The sequence below is a fragment of the Gigantopelta aegis genome, chromosome 3 (genome assembly GCF_016097555.1).
Source record: "Gigantopelta aegis isolate Gae_Host chromosome 3, Gae_host_genome, whole genome shotgun sequence".
Classification (NCBI taxonomy): Eukaryota; Metazoa; Mollusca; class Gastropoda; order Neomphalida; family Peltospiridae; genus Gigantopelta; species Gigantopelta aegis.
The window spans coordinates 21293129-21313269 of record NC_054701.1 but is presented as its reverse complement, the minus strand read 5'-3'; the positions used below and the strand labels follow the sequence as shown (position 1 = coordinate 21313269).

At 38.6% G+C, this 20141-nt stretch overlaps 1 long non-coding RNA gene across 1 annotated transcript in view; it reads left to right on the top strand.

Moving 5' to 3' along the window:
- LOC121389268 overlaps positions 1-19799 on the top strand; it is a 29164-nt gene extending 9365 nt beyond the window's left edge. Inside the window, exons 4-6 of the long non-coding RNA XR_005960049.1 lie at positions 3406-3686; positions 16781-16983; positions 19422-19799. This is a non-coding gene — a long non-coding RNA (uncharacterized LOC121389268). The remainder of the gene's footprint in view (positions 1-3405; positions 3687-16780; positions 16984-19421) is intronic.
- Positions 19800-20141: the final 342 nt, after the last annotated feature.

Here is a 20141-nt window from a genome sequence, read left to right as displayed (position 1 = left end):
AATCTCATCTTTACGAATTGTTTAAGTTTTTCATAGAAACGATTATTTTAAGAACTTTGGGACGTATTTCAATGAGTGCACTCAAAACCTCCAATCTACGTATTCGCGTTTCTTTTGGAGTTTATATATATATATATATATATATATATATATATATATATATATATATATATATACCATGAGTGGACCAGTGGCATAAGCATTCGGTTCTAAAGCATATCAATATTAATAAACAGACAGTTGTTATTCAAATACCTATCGTTTTATTAGTATTTCTACACTTCACATGAGCACTCTACTGGCCGCTAAGTAGCTAAATTTACTGTACGTTCGGTAAATATTGTTAACTACGTAACCTGTTTCGGTGTGTAATACGTTTAGTGGTATAGCTTACAGCAAACACTTTCCAACACATTATTTTTTTCAGTGTTTTATCAAAACATATATGTTGCTCAACAAAACATACACTTATAATATTTCATTAAAAATATTTTAAATATTTTAAGGTAAATTACAACATTTTAGGAAAACGAACATAACAGTTATGATGTCTTGCAATCGTGTTATAAGTTGAGCAAATGAATGGTTATAATGGTAAAATTGTTTGGTTATAAGCTGCATTCTGAGTTTTAATAAATATATAAACAGATATCCAGAAAGATATTTATGTTAAAACATATAAGGACTATATATTTTTGGCAAGTATATGTAAAGAGTGTTTTACCAGCAGACGCCGCGACAAGCATGTGACTTCAATAACCAGATACTAGTACAGCTGAGAACAGACAGAAATAGTTTTTAAAATTACGTTTTCTTTCAAATTACAGTCTTTGACAATCATAGAAAAAAAGCTATTAAGAAATGTGCCGTGTTTATGAGTGGTTAAAGTTCAATCTTGCTTTCTTTGTTCGTTTGAACTTTATTTTTACGAACATTTCTGCAAAAGTCAAATTCGTAAAAAAAAAATATTCCAATGTACTTACTGTTGCGCTCAAAGGACGCAACCACCAAAACAGGAACCTGACCGAAACAGGGCAACGGACGATATATAAAAATTAGAGACACTGTAACCAGCAAGAGTGCACAAATCATATTAATAACAAAATAAAATGTGTAATAAATTTGAATATACATTTATACTGAAGAGTTACTGTTTACCAAATGCATTCTTGATTTCTAACTTAACGTCCAAGGAGTGCCGAATCCAACTGCGTTTTGATGTATCATTTAGCCAACATTTCTGAATCTGCGAGATATTCCAAACACAATTTGACAAATACTGACCTTGTCTTTGTGGTATTTGCGGAATTAAACTCAGTATGGATAAAATTGTTATATTTTTGTATTTGTGGTTGTTTACATTACAATTAGCAATTGACGTTGCATCGCGTTACCTACTCAAATGATCAACCGAGTAATTACTGTGATGGCATGGATATAGTACTTATACCAACCACTTCAATGCGATTAAATACTGTGAAGGTATGGATATAGTACTTATACCAACCACTTCAATGCGAGTAATTACTGTGATGGCATGGATATAGTACTTATACCAACCACTTCAATGCGAGTAATTACTGTGATGCATGGATATAGTACTTATACCAACCACTTCAATGCGAGTAATTACTGTGATGGCATGGATATAGTACTTATACCAACCACTTCAATGCGATTCCAGCTGCATAGTCACCATACATTGTCAAGCCTATTTACGGTATCTGGGGGTTTTCCCCTCAAGAGTACGAGTACATTAAATGTTGATGTAATGACGCTGTTACTTGTTGACTTTCGTGTTTGTTATCCTCTGTACATAGAGAACATTGTTGTATATCCATAAACTGGTCACAGTTACTTGCGAGTTATAAACTGGGAGGTGCTTAACTAATTTGCAGGGTGTGTGTGTGTGTGTGTTTGCGCGCGGGCGCGCGTATGCGTGCATGCGTGTGTGTGTGTGTGCGCGCGCGTGTGTTTGTGTGTGCGTACATGCGTGTGTGTGTGTTGGGGGGGGGGGGGGGGGGTTGAACAGTCGGTACTGTACGTCATCTCTAATGTTTACTTAAAATATGTTTTTAAAGTCTTATTAGGCAGTACTAAACCGAATAACATCCGGACGGGTGAAAGTTCGAGAGACACCTAACTTTTGATAGAACAGTTAAAGCCGCACGCCCTAGTTCCATCCAGCGAAAATAAATTATAATTTGGTTAATCTACAAACCTGTAACACACTTAGATCACGTTTTTATCAAATGGAGTGAAAAAGCAGGTTTTATATCGATAAATACCATGGGAATCCCCATGTCCCAATTGCTTGAAATAATTTTGAAAGTTAGTATTCTGATGTCACCGGTACATGTCGCTCGAAGCACAACAATGTCACGACAAATTTCACAGAGTGCGCACAGACATGGGGTGCGTTCCTTTCACCTCTCCTGGACTTGTTCCAAATGTTCTGTCCTGGTTGTATCCCCTCTCCAGATATCGTAAGACTTAGCAAAATTATTGGTTTTAAGGGTTTGTAACGTTTTGTATTGAGATACTTATTTGTCTGAACTTTATTGTTACTGAAAATGTACACGAACTGTGAAGAAAAATCTCACAAATGAACAACTAGCAAACGACAACAAATCGGATGTTTATTGCGCGGACCGTGCACGAGAAAACGAACCGAACCAAAATGATAACGGTCACGTGGTATACCAACGTCTGTGACATTGAAATGGGAATATCCCCTCTAAAAATAGATTAGACCTTGTCTGCTCAACGGTTTTTTCTCAGAGGCCCGTGGCATTTTATGAAATACGAAAAATGAATTTTGTGGTATTACAAACACCAGGATTACCAGGATTACCAAAAAACACTTCAGGTGAATGGAAATGTATATTCTAAATAATAAACGGTAAGTAAAGTGCAATTTTATTTGTGAAAAAATGGGTTCAATAGCGAAAAACAACGGCGTAATGGTTAACAACTAGGGCGTGTCCCTTTAACTGCCATTGGTGATAAATGTGATAGTGTTTGTTGTCAAAATGTTTAGTTTTATCTGGGGGAAAAAATATATGCAATTTTATTTCATCTAGTACCATTATGTTCTTGAACCATGTATGGGGTACCTGTACAAAAACGTACTACAGGTTTGTATCGAAACTAGGGGTGTTGTAACAATATCCGGTTGTATCGAACATGAGTCATGAAAGGTTCTACATTCTTCAGTTAAAACTTTGAGGGAGGGGTTGTAGTACTATTATGGGTCATCATTTGGTTGGCACTAGTGTATTGCATATAACGTTTTTAATCCCAAACGTTAACATGGTCGCCTATGAGATTTTATTTGGTAAAGTACAACCATTACTGATTCATTCACACACAAAATGATGATGTTGGTTTTGTTTCTCGATTCAGTCTTACTGCATGTGAGGGGAAAATAATCGCCCTAAATGAAAATATTACCAATTTGAATGCAGTTCTGAGCATTGCCAATGGAAATATTGACACTTTGACTCAAGATTTGAGCAACGCCAATCAAAACATCGAAAGTTTATCTCAAGATCTGAGCAACGCCAATCAAAGTATCGACACTTTGACTCAAGATTTGAGCAACGCCAATCAAAACATCGACAGTTTATCTCAAACTCTTGGAAATGTCAGTTCGCTCTGTCAAACAAACTGGACAGCTGTAGAAGGTATGCATTATTCTTATTATTATTTTATTTCAGCGAATTCGCCTTTGTTTTGCAATGAACTATATTTTTTAATTATTTGCCATGTATATAGCCGATCCTCATTTATATAAAAAAACAAAAAACAAATTGCATTTCAATATAGGCCTAATAACTTCATTTGACTATGCTCAAGGTCAAAACGAATTGATTCATTAGATTCCCTCGAACATTGCAATGAATCGTCTGTATTCGAAGGCTGTCAAACGATATCTGTCCGAACTAATACGCGACGCTGGTGAAGATATTTATAAACTACGTAATTTTATATCAAACAAAGAACTCCAAATTCCAGAGCATATTCTGCAAAGATGTCCAGCTTATGACAGGTAGAACAATGTGGCCACAACCCGGACTAAACAGAAAAACATTTTTGGGCGAGAGAAACAACTTGTAGTTGATTGCTAAATTCACGTGGGCAGTAAAACTTTTGAATTTTGAGGAGCATTAAGAAACTGAACGAAGAAGAAGAAGATCAAACATGATAACATGCAGTCAGTTTCCATTGATACATGAATACAGTGATTTGGAAAGACATAGAATTGTCGTACAGTCGCAGAGCTTTCTCGTCTTACTTCTCGGGAATATATATGTTTGACTGGATTAAAAATGGATACTATAGTCCTCTTCAATTGTTTATTTCCTATTCAATACTTGTTTTGTTTACATACGCGTGAAAACAAATCCAAACCCCGACATATTTCATATACAATTCATCATCTCAAATGCACGAAGTTGACTTATTTCCATTTTACAAATATCTCTGTATGTTTTGAATGCAGGTTTTTTCTCCTATAAATAACTGAGGCTATTTGCATAACAAAAGCACCAATCTGTAGTGTGTTTCAAACTAATGTTCTTTTCCACCTTCCTAGCTGAATATATTGTAGTATGACCTATATTTAAGAATTTAATAAACAATTCAGGCGCGGATTCAAGCGGAGAGTCCACGTGACACGCCCTCTATTTTTGTTAAACAATATAATATATTACAGAATACACAAATAATTTATATTTATCCCATCCACCTGTTCAATAGCAACAACGGGTTTTGGGCCCCCGTTATTAAAAAACTTCTGGATCCGCACCTGCTATGTCTTTAAGGTACTGATATAAAAATAAATACGTTTTGGTGCTATTGGGGATAAAACACTGTAAAATAACTATAAGATAGGTTGATAAATTATGACTCAGGTTGTATGTCCATGAATAATATATAATATTTATTGTTTACTAATGCACGGGCAAGTGTTCATCTGAAGGCCACGTTCCCCTTTAGTGAGGGGGGTTTGGGTGATCTTTAATCTCGTAATATTCATTGTGACATATTGCATACACACACACACACGCGCGTGGCCAGAATATTGTATACCCGCGATTGGTGGAGGCGTGGCCCTCTGCCCATCCCCACAGCCACCTCTGGCTTCGTATGTAGATGGTTTTATATGGTTTTAAATTGAGTGTCCGTGTTTTGTAATACACGTTTATATTTGTTCAATTGATAGGTTGCTTGATAGTGACTGATAATGAATGTCATGGGAATAAATTGCTTTCAGTGTTAAAAGAGTTAATAAATGCATTGAACGTTATATGCTTGATGGGTAGGGAGAAGCAACTTAGTCACTCGACGAATTCATTTCTTCACCACTGTCTTCGTTAAGGGAGACTATCACAGGTGGTATTTTATTTCTTATAAACAATTTTGCTTTCTGAAATCTTCGATCTTTATTACATGTTTAACGGCGTCAGAGACGTTTGTAGGTGTGACAGAGTTCAAACCAAGTGCCAATTCTTTCCTTACCGTGGTCATTTTACCATCATTATGACGAGCTATGTGTCCTTTTACTTGACTTCAAATCAGACTATTGGATTCAGTTCCGAATGTCTTAGCGGCAGTCTTAGGCATACGTGTCCATGGCGTTCAGCAATATCATCAGTAACAAACTGCGGTCAGGTCAGGTCAGGTCAGGTCATAGGGTTTTACGTGCACATTCAGAACAAGCTGTTGTAGCGCACGCCTGTCGTGGGCACAAGAGCCGGCCTTGGCTGGCCCCTTTGTCCATGACAGGAAAGGTGTGGGGGGGGGGGGGGGGAGGAGGGACCGCCTGCACTGGCAGGTGCAAGGGAGCACCAGCAGTCCGATTGAATCGGTAGCAGGCGGGTGGGGGTGGTGGTGGTGCTATGGAATTTTGAGTGGAGCCATTTTAAAGCCAAAGAGAAAATGGTGCGCAGTTTTGTTGAGTAATTTTGGCGCAATTTTGAACGGTCGGTCGAAAGGTAAATGGTTGAGCTAGTATAGGTTTTGAATCGAGTGTAGCTCGTTAGTGAGTCAAGAGTAGCTCGTTACTTATCGACCTTCATGTTGCTGGTTGTCTCCCTAGGTTGTCCGTAGGGTCCTGATAAGGACCTGACCTCTTCTGGTCGTGGCATGACAACCCAGAGGAGACTCGTGCAATTGTGTAGACACTGGCAGGCAAGGCGATTTGTTCCGGGGTGGTCGCAGCGCTGATGTTGGTTTGGTCTTCAGTTTCCTCCTCAGTGACACCAAGTACATTTCCCAGCAGCAAGTATTTGGGGATTGGGTAGGGGCGGCCAATATTCTTTTGTTCGGCCTCCCCCGGGTGCATTGCAATTGTTAACTCGGAACCGGTATTCTTTTGTCCGGTTCCTTATTAGAGCACGTGCTGGGCCATTAAAATGTGGGGCGGATGCATTGTTATCATTAGTCAATGCATCCTGTGTGCTGTTGCGGTGAGCATGTTGTCTGTGTGTAATCCTAGTTTGGTGTTTAGGTTGTACCTATTGTCTTACGTCCCTATTCTAATGTTTCCAACAGTCATCATGACCACCACCACCCCCCCCCCCCCCCCCCCGCCCTTGCGTAGTTTTGTTAACACAATGGCGGGGGGGGGGGGGATTAGTCTATTCTAAATATCTAATTTGAAGGGCGAGCCCTTGTAGTGTATGTATTGGTTAAAAAAGCCTAGTGCTTAACATATTTATTTTACCAATCAATGAAAGAGAGAGAGAAAGGAGAGAAAGATAGTTAGCTTATTAGTAATGAATAGTCACATAACATAACTGTCAGCCACTCCAGCGTACTATTAATTTTGTTTCCCGCCCCCCGCAAAAGATTAATGAAATAATTATATCTGTATGTTGGTAACTGTATACTAGGGGGTTGTTGGGCTTGCGCCCTTATACTATATTGATCTTACTTGGTCAATCTTCTGTTTTCTGTTTTCCAGTTGTCCTTCTATGCCCTAAGTGACTTACCGTGTCTGCTAGTTTTATTCATCATTAATAAAGTGCATGGTGCGATTACATGAAATGTGCGATATATACATGTGGTTATTCTGGGTCGTGGTTGGCTGGCTTGGACCATTAGGCGAGCTGTAAAAAGAGAGGTTGATAATTAGTGATCCTATCCTGTTTGATATATTGGCTTTGGTTGGATGGTTAGCGCCTTATTGAATTGGTTTGCTGCGATCTCATTTGGGAGTGCTATGTACCAATTTGCCAAAACTCGATTTTTAGAGTAAAATCATAACATAGTATATTTACATTCATCTATTCGGAAGTTCGCTACCTCCCCACCTTTGGCCACTTGCAGTAGAGTGCATCGGGTCCGAGTTCCAAATTGGTTGCAGCTCTTATGTAAGGGCTTACAAGCGAGTGGTTTTGAACAATCCCTATGAATAATCTATTAACACTGTATTGGTTCTTATTTCACCTATTCACCTTTGGTCCCTAGGTTGGAAAGCATCGAGTAGAGTTCGAATTGGTAGCAGTTCCTTCTTAGGGGTGTTCTAGTGAATGGTTATGAGTGCCTATTATTGGTTTATTTTATAGTTTTGGTTTGGTGGACTGGACCAATTTGCCAAACACGATTTTAGAATAAAATCATAACATAGTATATGTACATTAATCTATTCGGAAGTTCGCTACCTCCCCACCTTTGGCCACTTGCAGTAGAGTGCATCGGGTCCGAGTTCCAAATTGGTTGCAGCTCTTATGTAAGGGCTTACAAGCGAGTGGTTTTGAACAATCCCTATGAATAATCTATTAACACTGTATTGGTTCTTATTTCACCTATTCACCTTTGGCCCCTAGGTTGGAAATCATCGAGTAGAGTTCGAATTGGTAGCAGTTCCTTCTTAGGGGTGTTCTAGTGAATGGTTATGAGTGCCTATTATTGGTTTATTTTATAGTTTTGGTTTGGTGGACTGGACCAATTTGCCAAACACGATTTTAGAATAAAATCATAACATAGTATATGTACATTAATCTATTCGGAAGTTCGCTACCTCCCCACCTTTGGCCACTTGCAGTAGAGTGCATCGGGTCCGAGTTCCAAATTGGTTGCAGCTCTTATGTAAGGGCTTACAAGTGAGTGGTTTTGAACAATCCTTATGAATAATCTATTAACACTGTATTGGTTCTTATTTCACCTATTCACCTTTGGCCCCTAGGTTGGAAAGCATCGAGTAGAGTTCGAATTGGTAGCAGTTCCTTCTTAGGGGCGTACTAGTGAATGGTTAGGAGTGCCTATTATTGGTTTATTTTATAGTTTTGGTTTGGTGGACTGGACGAATAGATAAACTGCTTTGAAGGTTTTATGTTTTAGATGTTTATCCGGGTTTAGTAGGAAGTTAGGCGTTATTTGTTTATTATGGTTGGCTTCGGTTATTGACTCTATCATTAGTTTTCTTTGTGTGGTATGTAGCGTGCAATCCAGGAGATAGTGTTTCATATCTTCCCGGGTGCCACAATCACATTCTGGGTTTAGTTTGGTAAATGAGCAGCTGTTGAGTTGTGAAGATTTACCTAGGCGTACTTTAGTGATTAGTTTATCCACAAAGGTGTTTTTGTATTTAGGTCTTATTGAGTTGACTAGTGGCTTGATGTTGTAGTGCCATGTATTATTTGTAAGGTCCCAGTTTGCTTGCCATTGATTTATGTAGTGTTTTTTTTACTTTTGACATTAGCTCTGTTGTGCGGTAATTGTACTGGTGATTGAGAGTGCTGTTTTTGCTCCATAGTCGGCTACTTCGTTACCAATTATTCCTACATGAGCTGGGACCCATTCGAATACTACTGTTAGGTTAAGTTGGTTTAATTCGTGGAGTTTATTGTGGATAGCTGCTAAGATGCCTGGCCTAGTAGATTTATTAGTTTGAAGAGATTGGATTGAGCTAAGGATATCTGAGAAGATAACACTTTTAGGATATTGTTTATTTCTGATCCAGATTAGTGCCTCATAGATGGCTGTCAGTTCTGCTGTGTAGACTGATAGGTTGTCTGACAGCCTGGCATATTTAACAAGTTTGGAGTGTTTAGATATCTTTTTTCTACTATTGCGAAGCCAACCCTACCATTATCTGGGGGATTTTAGCCATCCGTGTATATATGGATGTGCTCCGGGTAATTTTCGTTGGCTGCGGCTTCAAACGGAACTTTTTTAAAAGGTGGAAATGGTGTTTCGTCTGTGGCTTTTTTAATTAGATATGGAGTGTGGCACTCCATAGGCTGATTAATATGATATAGAGCCACTGGTATGTTATCAATTCCTACCTCTATTTCTAGTTTACTAGCCCTAGTGGCAAATGAGTCATTGAGTTTTTTGTTTTTATTAAATTCTAGTCCTGGTTTAGTTAGTATAGGAGTAAGTTCCTGAACTGGGTGGTCTAACTTAAGCGAGTGGATTTTGAGGTGGTAATTAAGATGTTGAATATTGCGGCGGTATTTAAGTGGCATGATGTTAAATTCTACTTCTAAGCTTTGGCCGCTAGTATTACGTGGAACTTTAGCTATTGTTCTTAGTGCTTGGTTTTGGATAACATCTAATTTTTGAAGTAATTTTGGGTCGGCGCAGCTGTAGGCTTGGGCTCCATAGTCTATCCTGGAGAGTATACATGCTTTGTAAACCATAAGCATTGCTTCCGTTTGCGCCCCCCCCCCCCCCCCCCCCCCCCAACTAGTGCCTGAGATTGCTCTTAGTAAGTTTAGTGTATTTTTAGATTGTCTGATTATATTGTTTATATGGTCACTAAAGGTCGAATGTGACTCCTAGGAATTAAAAATTTTTGACTCTTGGGATTGGTTTATTATTTGAAGTTATTTGGTGATTATCGGCTGAGTTGACTTTATTGAATAGCATACAGACTGTTTTGGTTTCCGATAGTTTGATGCCCCAATCCTGGGCCCATTATTTAATTTATTCATATCGTTTTGCATTAGGCTAAATAGATTTTTGGTTATTCTGCCTGTGCGCCAAATGGCGCAGTCATCAGCGAACAGTGCTGTATTTAGTGGAGTGGTTGATTTAATTTTACTTTAGCATCGAGTGCTTTAGTTATGTCGTTGATAAATATATTGAATAAGGTTGGTGATAGGACCGAGCCTTGTGGGATACCATTTATTATTTCGGTTGTTTGTTTGTGTATGATAAAACATTGCTGTAGTGCTTGTCATGTTCGTTATTGTTTTCTGCCAAAAGATGTATTCGTAGAGTGTTGGGTTCTGCCCGTTGATTAATATCTGCCGAATGCCTGGGTGTGGTGCTTGTTTGTGTGCTTGTGTTTTAGTTTTTTTGTGTGTATGCGCGTGTTTGATAGTATCTCAAATCTGTTGGTTAATAGCACCTCGGGGCGGATTTGGTCTATTTCGTTGGCTCTGTCCTCCGTGTCCTCAACGTCTGAATCTTCCTTACTGAGGTTTAACTCGCACTTCCTTTTGGCGGCAGTGCGAGGGGTATTGGGGGCACTATTTACTGCTGATTTAGAGGCCAGTTTAATGGTTTGTTCAATATCGTCCCTTTTTGGGTTGATCGGGACAAATTCAACGTCGCTGTTTATTTTGGGGGGTTTTATCGTTGTTTTCCTGTTAGCGCGAGGGGTGGCAAGATCGAGTGGTAGGTGGAGGGGTGGGGGATTGGGGGTGGGCGGTGGAGGCTACACTTTTAACGGGGCTATCCATTATTATGTTGACTTTTATGATGTTATTTTCTTCTTGTTGCGGGTTAGGCCCTTTGGTTTTGGTTTCGCCGGTTGCGTTGTTGGCATCCATTTTTATTTCTATCTATTTCTATTTTATTTCGTTTAGGTTTTTGTTTAATTAAGTACTAATATATAACTGTTAAGAAAATATTTTATGGTTTTTAAGTGCTTATTAACTATAGCATAAATACACACAAGGGAAAGTTAAAATATTAATCTATCGCTAAGTATTTTACCACAAGTATCGGCGTAAGTCTACCTATAAATATCTATCTAACTACAATAACTACAAATACAAATATCTATCTAAATTTGAATAATATCAGCGTAAGTCTACCTATAAGTCTACCTATAAATATCTATCTAACTACAATAACTACAAATACAAATATCTATCTATATTTGAATAATGTCTTTCTTACCGTGGTCCTAAGTACAATGCTGTTCCTACCTCGGACTGAGCGGTACGGACTAATGCTTTTAAGTGACCATGAACTGCGGTGCACATGTGTTACTTTTCACAAGATCATAAAGAACTGGTTTTGTCCTGTTATTCTCAAAAGGTATTTTCATGGTTCGTAGCCACGACTGTGTGTCGTTCTTCTTGGCGTTAAGTGTAGGACATCGTGTTATCTGTTATTTTGTTGTGATAGCTAGCATTATCCATTACGATGACAGAAGGCTCTGGTAAAGAAGGCATAAGTTGTTCTTCAAACCATTTAATATACTCTTCAAAAAACGTAGGGGAACTCTAATAAGAATTTACAATTGCCAAAATTGTACGGTATATTAGCTGTGGGGAATCGGTTATATAATACTAGTGAATTAATTGGGCAAACATTACAACCGGTAGTTCAGTATTACAGTAGGTTTTATGACCACCAAAGATCTTGAAGGACGATTGGGGTCAGAAGTGAAATTTGAATGTTGACGTGGGTTTTTTTTTATCAGTAGTGGGTGATACCGCCACAATGTGTCAGGCATTCATTCAGTCGTCGAGGCATACTGCGTATGAGTCTCCCAGTGGCCATTTGAGGGAGTCTGCTCCACTCCTCTTGCAGCGCCTGACCAAGTTCCGCTAACGTGGTCGGCGGTTTTTGACGTTGACGCACACGTCTCCCTATCATGTCCCAGACGTGTTTAAAGGAAGGGACAATCAAGGCATTTGACCTGGTGTGCATATTCTCCGAATATGAGGTTTTGCTCCAGAACTGGGGGGGGGGGGGGGGGGGGGGGGGGGGGGGGCAGTCCCCCCCCCCCCCCCCCCGCCCCCTGTCTCGTATGCTTATGTTGGCAGCCCTGTACCAGCTCCCACCTAGAGCGAGTTTTTCGATTCACTGTGTAGGTGTAGGACCACTACACCCTCTTCCTACTCATTTTCTCATTAACCACTAACAACTAACCCACTGTCCTGGATAGATAGCCCAGATAGCTGAGGTGTGTACCCAGGACAGCGTGCTTGAACCTTAATTAGATATAGGTATGAATATAAGTTAAAAGTAAATAAATGAATGGATGAAGGGAGTGTAATGCTAGACGTTCTGCTCTCACGACTTCTACGACTGTCCAGTTGCTATTCTGAACGCTCTTGCAACTCGATTCTCACAGGCCTCGGTGGTGTCGTGGTTAAGCCATCGGGCATAAGGATGGTAGGTACAGGGTTCGAAGCTCGGTACCACGAAAATAAGTTGAAATGAAATGAAAAACTCGATTCTTGTCATATAAGCCGTTAGTTGTTAATCGAAGTACACCAGATGTAATAGTCCATGGGCCAGATATCGAAACCCTCAACACCACCCCACCCCCCACCCCCCAGGGATTTTTGGAGACAAGTATTTTTAGATACCTCATTATATATGAATTTAATATCTGCTTGTCTGCAGCAAAAATGTTGGTGGATTAAAAAAATATCGCCATTTGAATGGGGGTACCGTTGCACATTTTGTCCCCAAAACATTATATTGAAAAATTAAATATAGTGATAAAGTTGTCATCCATATACATTTTTAACAGATATAAGGCCAAAATGAATGATATTCATCCTATACTAGATGTTAATATTAACAAACCAAATAACAATGCAATATGTGATATGAATAATGATATACTCATCGGCAAAAGTTAAGCAATGCCTGAAATGCATTATTTTCTATATTTACACATATTTTGGGCTGCTTGAACCTTTTTACTATTAAAAATTGCACTGTATTTAATATATTGGGGCCAGCATTATTCAAATATGGTTCAGTATATCTGCCTATACTATACTCAACAAAATTAATTAAGGTCCAATAGATATTTTAGCATTTTTCTTTAAATATGGGGGAAAATACAACTTCTTCCGTTGAAAGTTGTCAGCAATGTGGCATATTCTTGAACTTAATGACTTAAATAACAATTTTGAGGGAACACAATAACAAAAAACATTCTGAACAAATGTGTAACAATACTTGCCTAATGCTCATTTCAATATTTTTCATAAGTATGTGAAATACCAAGTGGTTTTTTTGTGTGTGTATAACCAGTAAACGTTACTGAAACAATGTATAGAAGCCATATATATGACCAAAACATGCTAAAATAATATGACAGTAACAAAGAATTATATTATAATATAAGAAAGTTTACTAGCCCTTAATTAATTTTGTTGAGTATACATGTATGTGCATCAATATTATGAATATGTCCCTCTTTACTAAACACCAGTGTTAAAAATTTAAAGCATCAGTTTTGTGTACCTACCATAATTTCTTTTGCATTACATGTACAAGTCTTTTATCTCACAAAAGTTCATCTTATACTAGTCTGTGTTTGTAATATTTTTAGATTTGCCTTTATATTTCCATTGTGCTTAACTTATGCTCAGGTGGGTATAATTAGTTTCTACATCAAATATTGTCTAAGAAAGTTTTGACTTCCTTTCATATTCCTTTGCATTTTCATGCAATTAAAATATGTCCGTCATGTTCACAATTTCTGGTATTCTCCTTCTACAGACTCTGCTCTGGTTCCTCCATCAGTATGTCCATCAGCGCTCCTAGTATAATATCACTATTTCATCTCTAGTGTTCCTTCTAAAATTTCTCAACCATATGACAATTTGGTTGAGGAATAGCCTGGCATGACTGATACCAAATGACAACTTGGCAATTTGTTCTCTTTATGTGCATTGTCAGAGCATTCTCAGTGAATACATACATGTAGAGTAGAGTGGAGAAGGCTGATTTACACTCTACTGTAGTTCAATATTATCATCCTTGGTTTGGCAACAAACATTTCCAGATATTTCTCAAGTCATGATGTTTTTGTATGTTATTCGCACCTGCACTCCCATAGAGAAGGTATATCAAATGATCTGCTTCTTAAATATATATGAACATCAATTTTTGCTGAACTTCATGAGCTAACAACATTTCAAGGAAGTCTTGGTGTTCCTTGAGAATATTCAAAACCTCCAGTTTTCCATTCTGCATAAAAGCACTGTTGGTATCATAGCCAGTAATGGCAAGCACAGCTGGCATTGCTAGTTGGTGTCTTCCCTGCATCCTTAATGATGCTGTGCACATCTATAAGATGCCTCTTGTTGCCAAGTTGAGTGTATAGAAAATTTCGTATCTGGGATGGTGAACTGGCAGCAATGTACAGACATTGAAGTATAATCTTTGTTTCTGTATCTTCTTGTGTACTTTACAACACCCCCAGACATGGTTTGCATTTGAAACATGTACTTTGTCTCACAAATAGAACCCTCTTCCCAAGAAGCTGAGGGCAGAGTTTTCTTTTTTTCATTTAAAAGGTCTTCCAGTCTCTTAAGACCTTTGTAGGGATTTCTTCATCAAGTGTGGCTTGGAAGAACCCCTTTCACATGAGAAATTTAGTGCCAAACCACAAATGCTGTTATTATGCTACTGTGGATTAGTTGCAAACCTCCCATCCAGTAGATATTCCCTGAAAATATGCTGTACCAATAGAGCAAATGGGAAGAGACCAAATTGCCATGGTCTCATATTAGTCATATCACAAGGTCCAGGGTATTCCTCAACCACATAGAAATGGCTGAGAAATGTCCAAAGAAATATTGAAGCTGAATTGGATGGTTTGTGATCTGATAATGCAAGAGCTGTTGACATATTGAGGGAGGAACAAGAGCAAAGGCCCAGAGGAATATATTTTTTTACAGATATTGTGAACATAATAGACATTATATTTGAGTCAGATGATAAGACTGAAAAAGGAAAGAAAGTCAAGTGCTAGATATGCCTGATGACTATATCTGATGTCAATTATATAAACCTAAGCATAAATTAAGCACAATTTAAATACAAATATGTTTTTAAAAATACGACAAGCTTCTGTGAGATAGATGAATTGTAAATGTTTTAACACACATGCTGAGGAAAGGTACTTATAATTGGCTGGTACTAAGAACAGAGAGACATCTTCATAAATTTGTGAACATTGTATATAAACTCCATATACTGAACCACATTTGAATAATGAAGCCTCAATATGTTAAAAAAGCCAGGTCTATTTGTTTTTTTTAATAATAAAAGCTTCAGGTAATCCTAAGTATGTGTATATACATAGAAATTAATACATTGCTTACTAGTAACTTATTTTGAGAAGTATAGAATTATTCATACCTCATATTATATTGTTTTGTAATTGTTATTAACATCTACTTTATAGAATAAAAGAAAGGATGTAGAAATAGAAAATAGTAAACTTCACATATATCATATTTGGGTCACATAAAATGATTGAGAATTGGGAATTAAAGTTACATTTTTATAATGCTAGATATTTGCCTGATGACAATATCTATGTAGATATCAATTATATACACCAAAACATAAGTTAAGCATAATATAAATAGAACTGCAATTCTAAAATATTACAAAAAGCAACAAAAAAAACTAGCCATTGTAAGATGAACTGTTGTGAGATAGATAAATTGTATATGTAATGCAGACTTGCCTAGAATGGTATGTAATTTCACTTTTTATGTTTGTTAGACTTGTGTGTAATATAAAAAATATTCAAAATATCCATGTAAATGGTTTAGACAGCATGTACTGCACCATATTTAAGTAATGCTGCCCTCAGATATTAAATACAATACAATAATAAAAGGATCACAATGTTTTAGGTTCGGTATGTATATATATACAAATGTACATAGAGAATAACGTATATCGGGAACTGTGTAACTTTTGCTGGTGAGTATACCCCTGGTACTATATCCATACCACATATATTGCATTGCTTTGTGGTTTGTTATGAACATGTAATTTAGCATGAATAGCATTCATACTTTGGTCTTAAACCTGTTCAAAATAAGTATGCATGCTAACTTCAACATTGCCATGCAGTTTTTTCATATACGATGTTTGTAATACTCAGGACATTTCAAATTCATTGACTCACTATACTTAGTCAGATAGTGGGTCCACGGTCTATAAGTCGGGAGTTTGGAAAATTACAACGCAACTGTCGGGTTAGCAAACTTCGTTATGTCAGTTGACAGTAATATCTTTTTGCCGTACAGTTCAACCCACGACACTTCAGCTACCTCTTTAGTTCAAAATGCGCGTGCTCTTCAACAGATTCGTGAATTAATTTGGCACCTGGGACAGCATTCTCGATAATCACACCATTATCACCAGCAATTGCATATTTGTCTCTGGGTTCCAATGTACCAAATCAATTACAGTTGCCGATAATATTAACGGTTACTAATAAAACTGATATAAGCAGCTTATCAACACACCCGAGCAGTCTACCAAAAAATGTGTGGCACCTCACATTTAATCTACCTGCTTACATACCAATTAAGAGACGTAATTAACTTTTTTTTTTATTAGGAACACTATTTTTTTTGCTGAAAATCGCAGTTCCCTTTTTTTTTTGGGGGGGGGGGGGGATACCCTACATTAGTTTTAACCGCTTGTGTATATTGCGCAACAACTGTATAAAAATAAAAGTGTATTTATTTTCTGACATTACGTATATATGCTATAATTAAAGTTGTGTCATTTATCATCGTTTCCATTGTTTCAGCGGCTTGTCATGGAGATATATTTATCCTGCTAGCCACGGAGTGTCAGAAGATGTGCGTGACTATACTTGTAGAGCAAGTGGATTTGGTTTGACCACTTTTCAAGAGAAGAAGACATTCTGCCAGAGTTTTGGAGGCAGAATGATTGTCCTTGACACATTCATGAAAAATGCTCTTCTCCAAGAATTTATCAGGAAGCATACTGGTATTTGTCTGTGTCTACCTATCTGTCATTTATTCATTTCAGGGGCGGGACGTAGCCCAGTGGTGAAAGCGCCCGCTTGATGCGCGGTCGGTTTGGGATCGATCCCCGTCAGTGGGCCCATTGGGCTATTTCTCGTTCCAGCCAGTGCACCACCACTGGTATATCAAAGACCGTGGTATGTTATATACTGTCTGTGGGATGATGCATATAAAATATCCCTTGCTACAAATGGAAAAAATGTAGCGGGTTTCCTCTCTAAAGCTAAAGATTTTTTTTTTTAGAAACCATTGATTTCAATTGCTGCATCCTAACCGCACGCGTACGGCGCGACAGATTGATGTAGTCGAGCGCGCGACACAATACCGATAGGAATTGTTTCTATGTTTCGTCACGCGACACGAGCGACAAACATATTAACTAATCAAACAACTTTTACTTGGCGGTTTCAACTGTTGATAAAATTTTTAAAAAGAAGACTGTCGTTATGGTCGCGTCTGGTTAGGATATAAACAGTGTCGTGTCGTTCGCGTCGCTCGCGTCCGGTTAGGATACAACTTTAGGATATAAATATTATCACGTCGCATCCTAACCGCACGCATGCGATGCGACAGATTAATGGTCGCGTGCGTGATGTTCGACTGTTTCGTTTGATGCGTCTGAAACTTACGTTTTGGGCATATACGCAAACTACGTTCCGGCTGACCGCATGCACTTTGTCGACGCACACATCGCACGCATCCAGCCTAGATGTTGTCACTGAAACTAAAGCTGTATCTTAACCGGACGCGAGCGATTTTTTGTAGAAACTGAACTGAACTTGATTTACACTCTGGCCGTAATTCAACGGCATATGAGGTACATTGTAAAAATATAAATAAATAAATAAATAAATGACAAGATTCGATTGATTCTATTGATTTCAATTGCCGTATCCTAACCCCACGCGTACGGATACAGCTTAACCGGACTCGTGCGGCGCGAGCGATGCAAACGACGCGATTATATTTATATCCTAACCAGACGCGACCAAGACGACAGTCTTTGTTTTTTTAAATTGTTATCATCAGTTAAAAACGCCAAGTAAAGGTGCATCCTAACCGGCCGCGTGTGACGCGAGAGACGCGAGCGATTTTTTTTAGAATCCACTAATTTCAATTGAAGCATCCTAACTGCACGCGCGCGACGTGACAGATTGTTATGTCGTGTCGCACGCGTGCGGTTAGGATACGGCAATAGAAATCAATGATTTCTAAAATAATCGCTCGCATCGCTCGCGTTGCGCGCGGCCGGTAAAGCTGTATCCTAACCAGCCGCGAGCGATACGAGCGATTATTTTAGAAATCATTGATTTGAATCGCCGTATCCTAACCGCATGCGTACGGAGCGACGGATAAATGTGTCGCGTTGCACGCGTCCAGTTAGGATACTGCAATTGAAATACAGCTTTAGGATACAGCTTTAAAGTTGTTTGATTAGTTAATATATGTTTGTCGCTAGTGTCGCGCGACAAAAAATAGAAACAATTCCTATCGGTATTGCGCTCAACTACATCAATATGTCGCGCCATACGCGTGCGGCTAGGAGCAGCAATCAATGGTTTCTAAAAACAATCGCTGGGTTTGCACGCGTCCGGTTAGGATACATCTTTATGTATTTCCGTTTTGTTTTAGCTGAAATGGCTCATAAGACTGTGCGCGTCGCGTGCGTGCGGTCCGACTGTCTGCGGCTGTGCGTTATGTTTTGAGGGTATACACCACCTGCGTTCCGGCTGCAGCGGGTACTTGACAGACGCAATCATCACAGACATCCAATCTATAGTCCCTCCCATCCTCCTACAAAAATGTTTTGAAAATAACAATAACAGAGACTATTTTTTGTGTGCAGTGTAGAAAAAAATCGGCTCAGAATTAAATAACTTGCAGTAAAAAACAAAATGTTGTATTTAATGACACACTTAACATATTTTATTTAGGATTATATGGCATCAGGCATATGGTTAAGGACTACACAGATATTGATAGAGGAAACCCGCTGTCGCCACTTCATGGGCTACTCTGTTCGATTAGCAGCAAGGGTTCTTTTATATGCACCATCCCACAGACAGGGTAGTACATACCACGGCCTTTGATATATCAGTCGTGGTGCACTGGCTGGAACGAGAAATAGCCCAAGGGGCCCACCGACGGGGATCGATCCAGACCGACCGCGCATTGAGCGAGCGCTTTGCCACTAACTTGCAGTAAAATCCATAGTTTGAAAAAAGGCGTTACCTGTGGGAAGGACTATAGATGCTTTCGTTGAAAGTAATGTATTTCGATAATTTATTTTTGTTTACCGCACCGCACGCACGCGCCGCATCCAGTCTATATGAGCTTTTAACTTTGCTGCCAGTAATTTACTGTACGGTTTAACAGTTTGATGTTCTTTCTCGGTTTCAGCCAACGTCGGGCCAAGGCTACTAATTGGAGGCATGTACGACCCCATTAAGGAAAAACCATACTGGTTACATGACAATTCTTCGTTCACCTACAGCGACATTGCCAGCACGAGTGTCCCTGACTCCACAAAGCTGTGTGTTGCGGTCACCTCGCAGGCGTCCTTTCAGTGGGAGTATATTCCTTGTGACGGATTCGATGACGGGTTCGTTTGTGAAGTCGTTGTGTAAAAGCGTAGGTTCCAATGGACCAAATTAATTCATATTGCCGATAATGTTAATGTTAATTTTAGATCGATATGTCCGTGTTAACGCTTTAAAAATAAATAATCCGTTTTAGCAATTGTCTATTTAAAAAATGTGAAACCTAAGAAATAATGAAATAAAATACTGAACCACAACTTTGATTACTTTGTGTTTGATGTTGACACGTCGTCGTGATGATTTATACCAATTCCCCTTTCATGGATCCTAGAAAATTGTATAGTTCGATTCTGGTTTTGTTTGTGGGATTTCTCTTTCCAGCCAGTGCTCCACAACTGGTTTAACAAAGGCCGTGGTATGTGCTGTCCTGTCTGTGGGATGGGGCATACTATTATAAAAGATCCCTTGCTGCTAATGGAAAAATGTAGCGGGTTTCATCTCTATGACTGTGTCAACATGACCATATATTTGGCATCCAATAGCCGATGGTTCATAAATCAAAATACACTTTCTGTCTGTC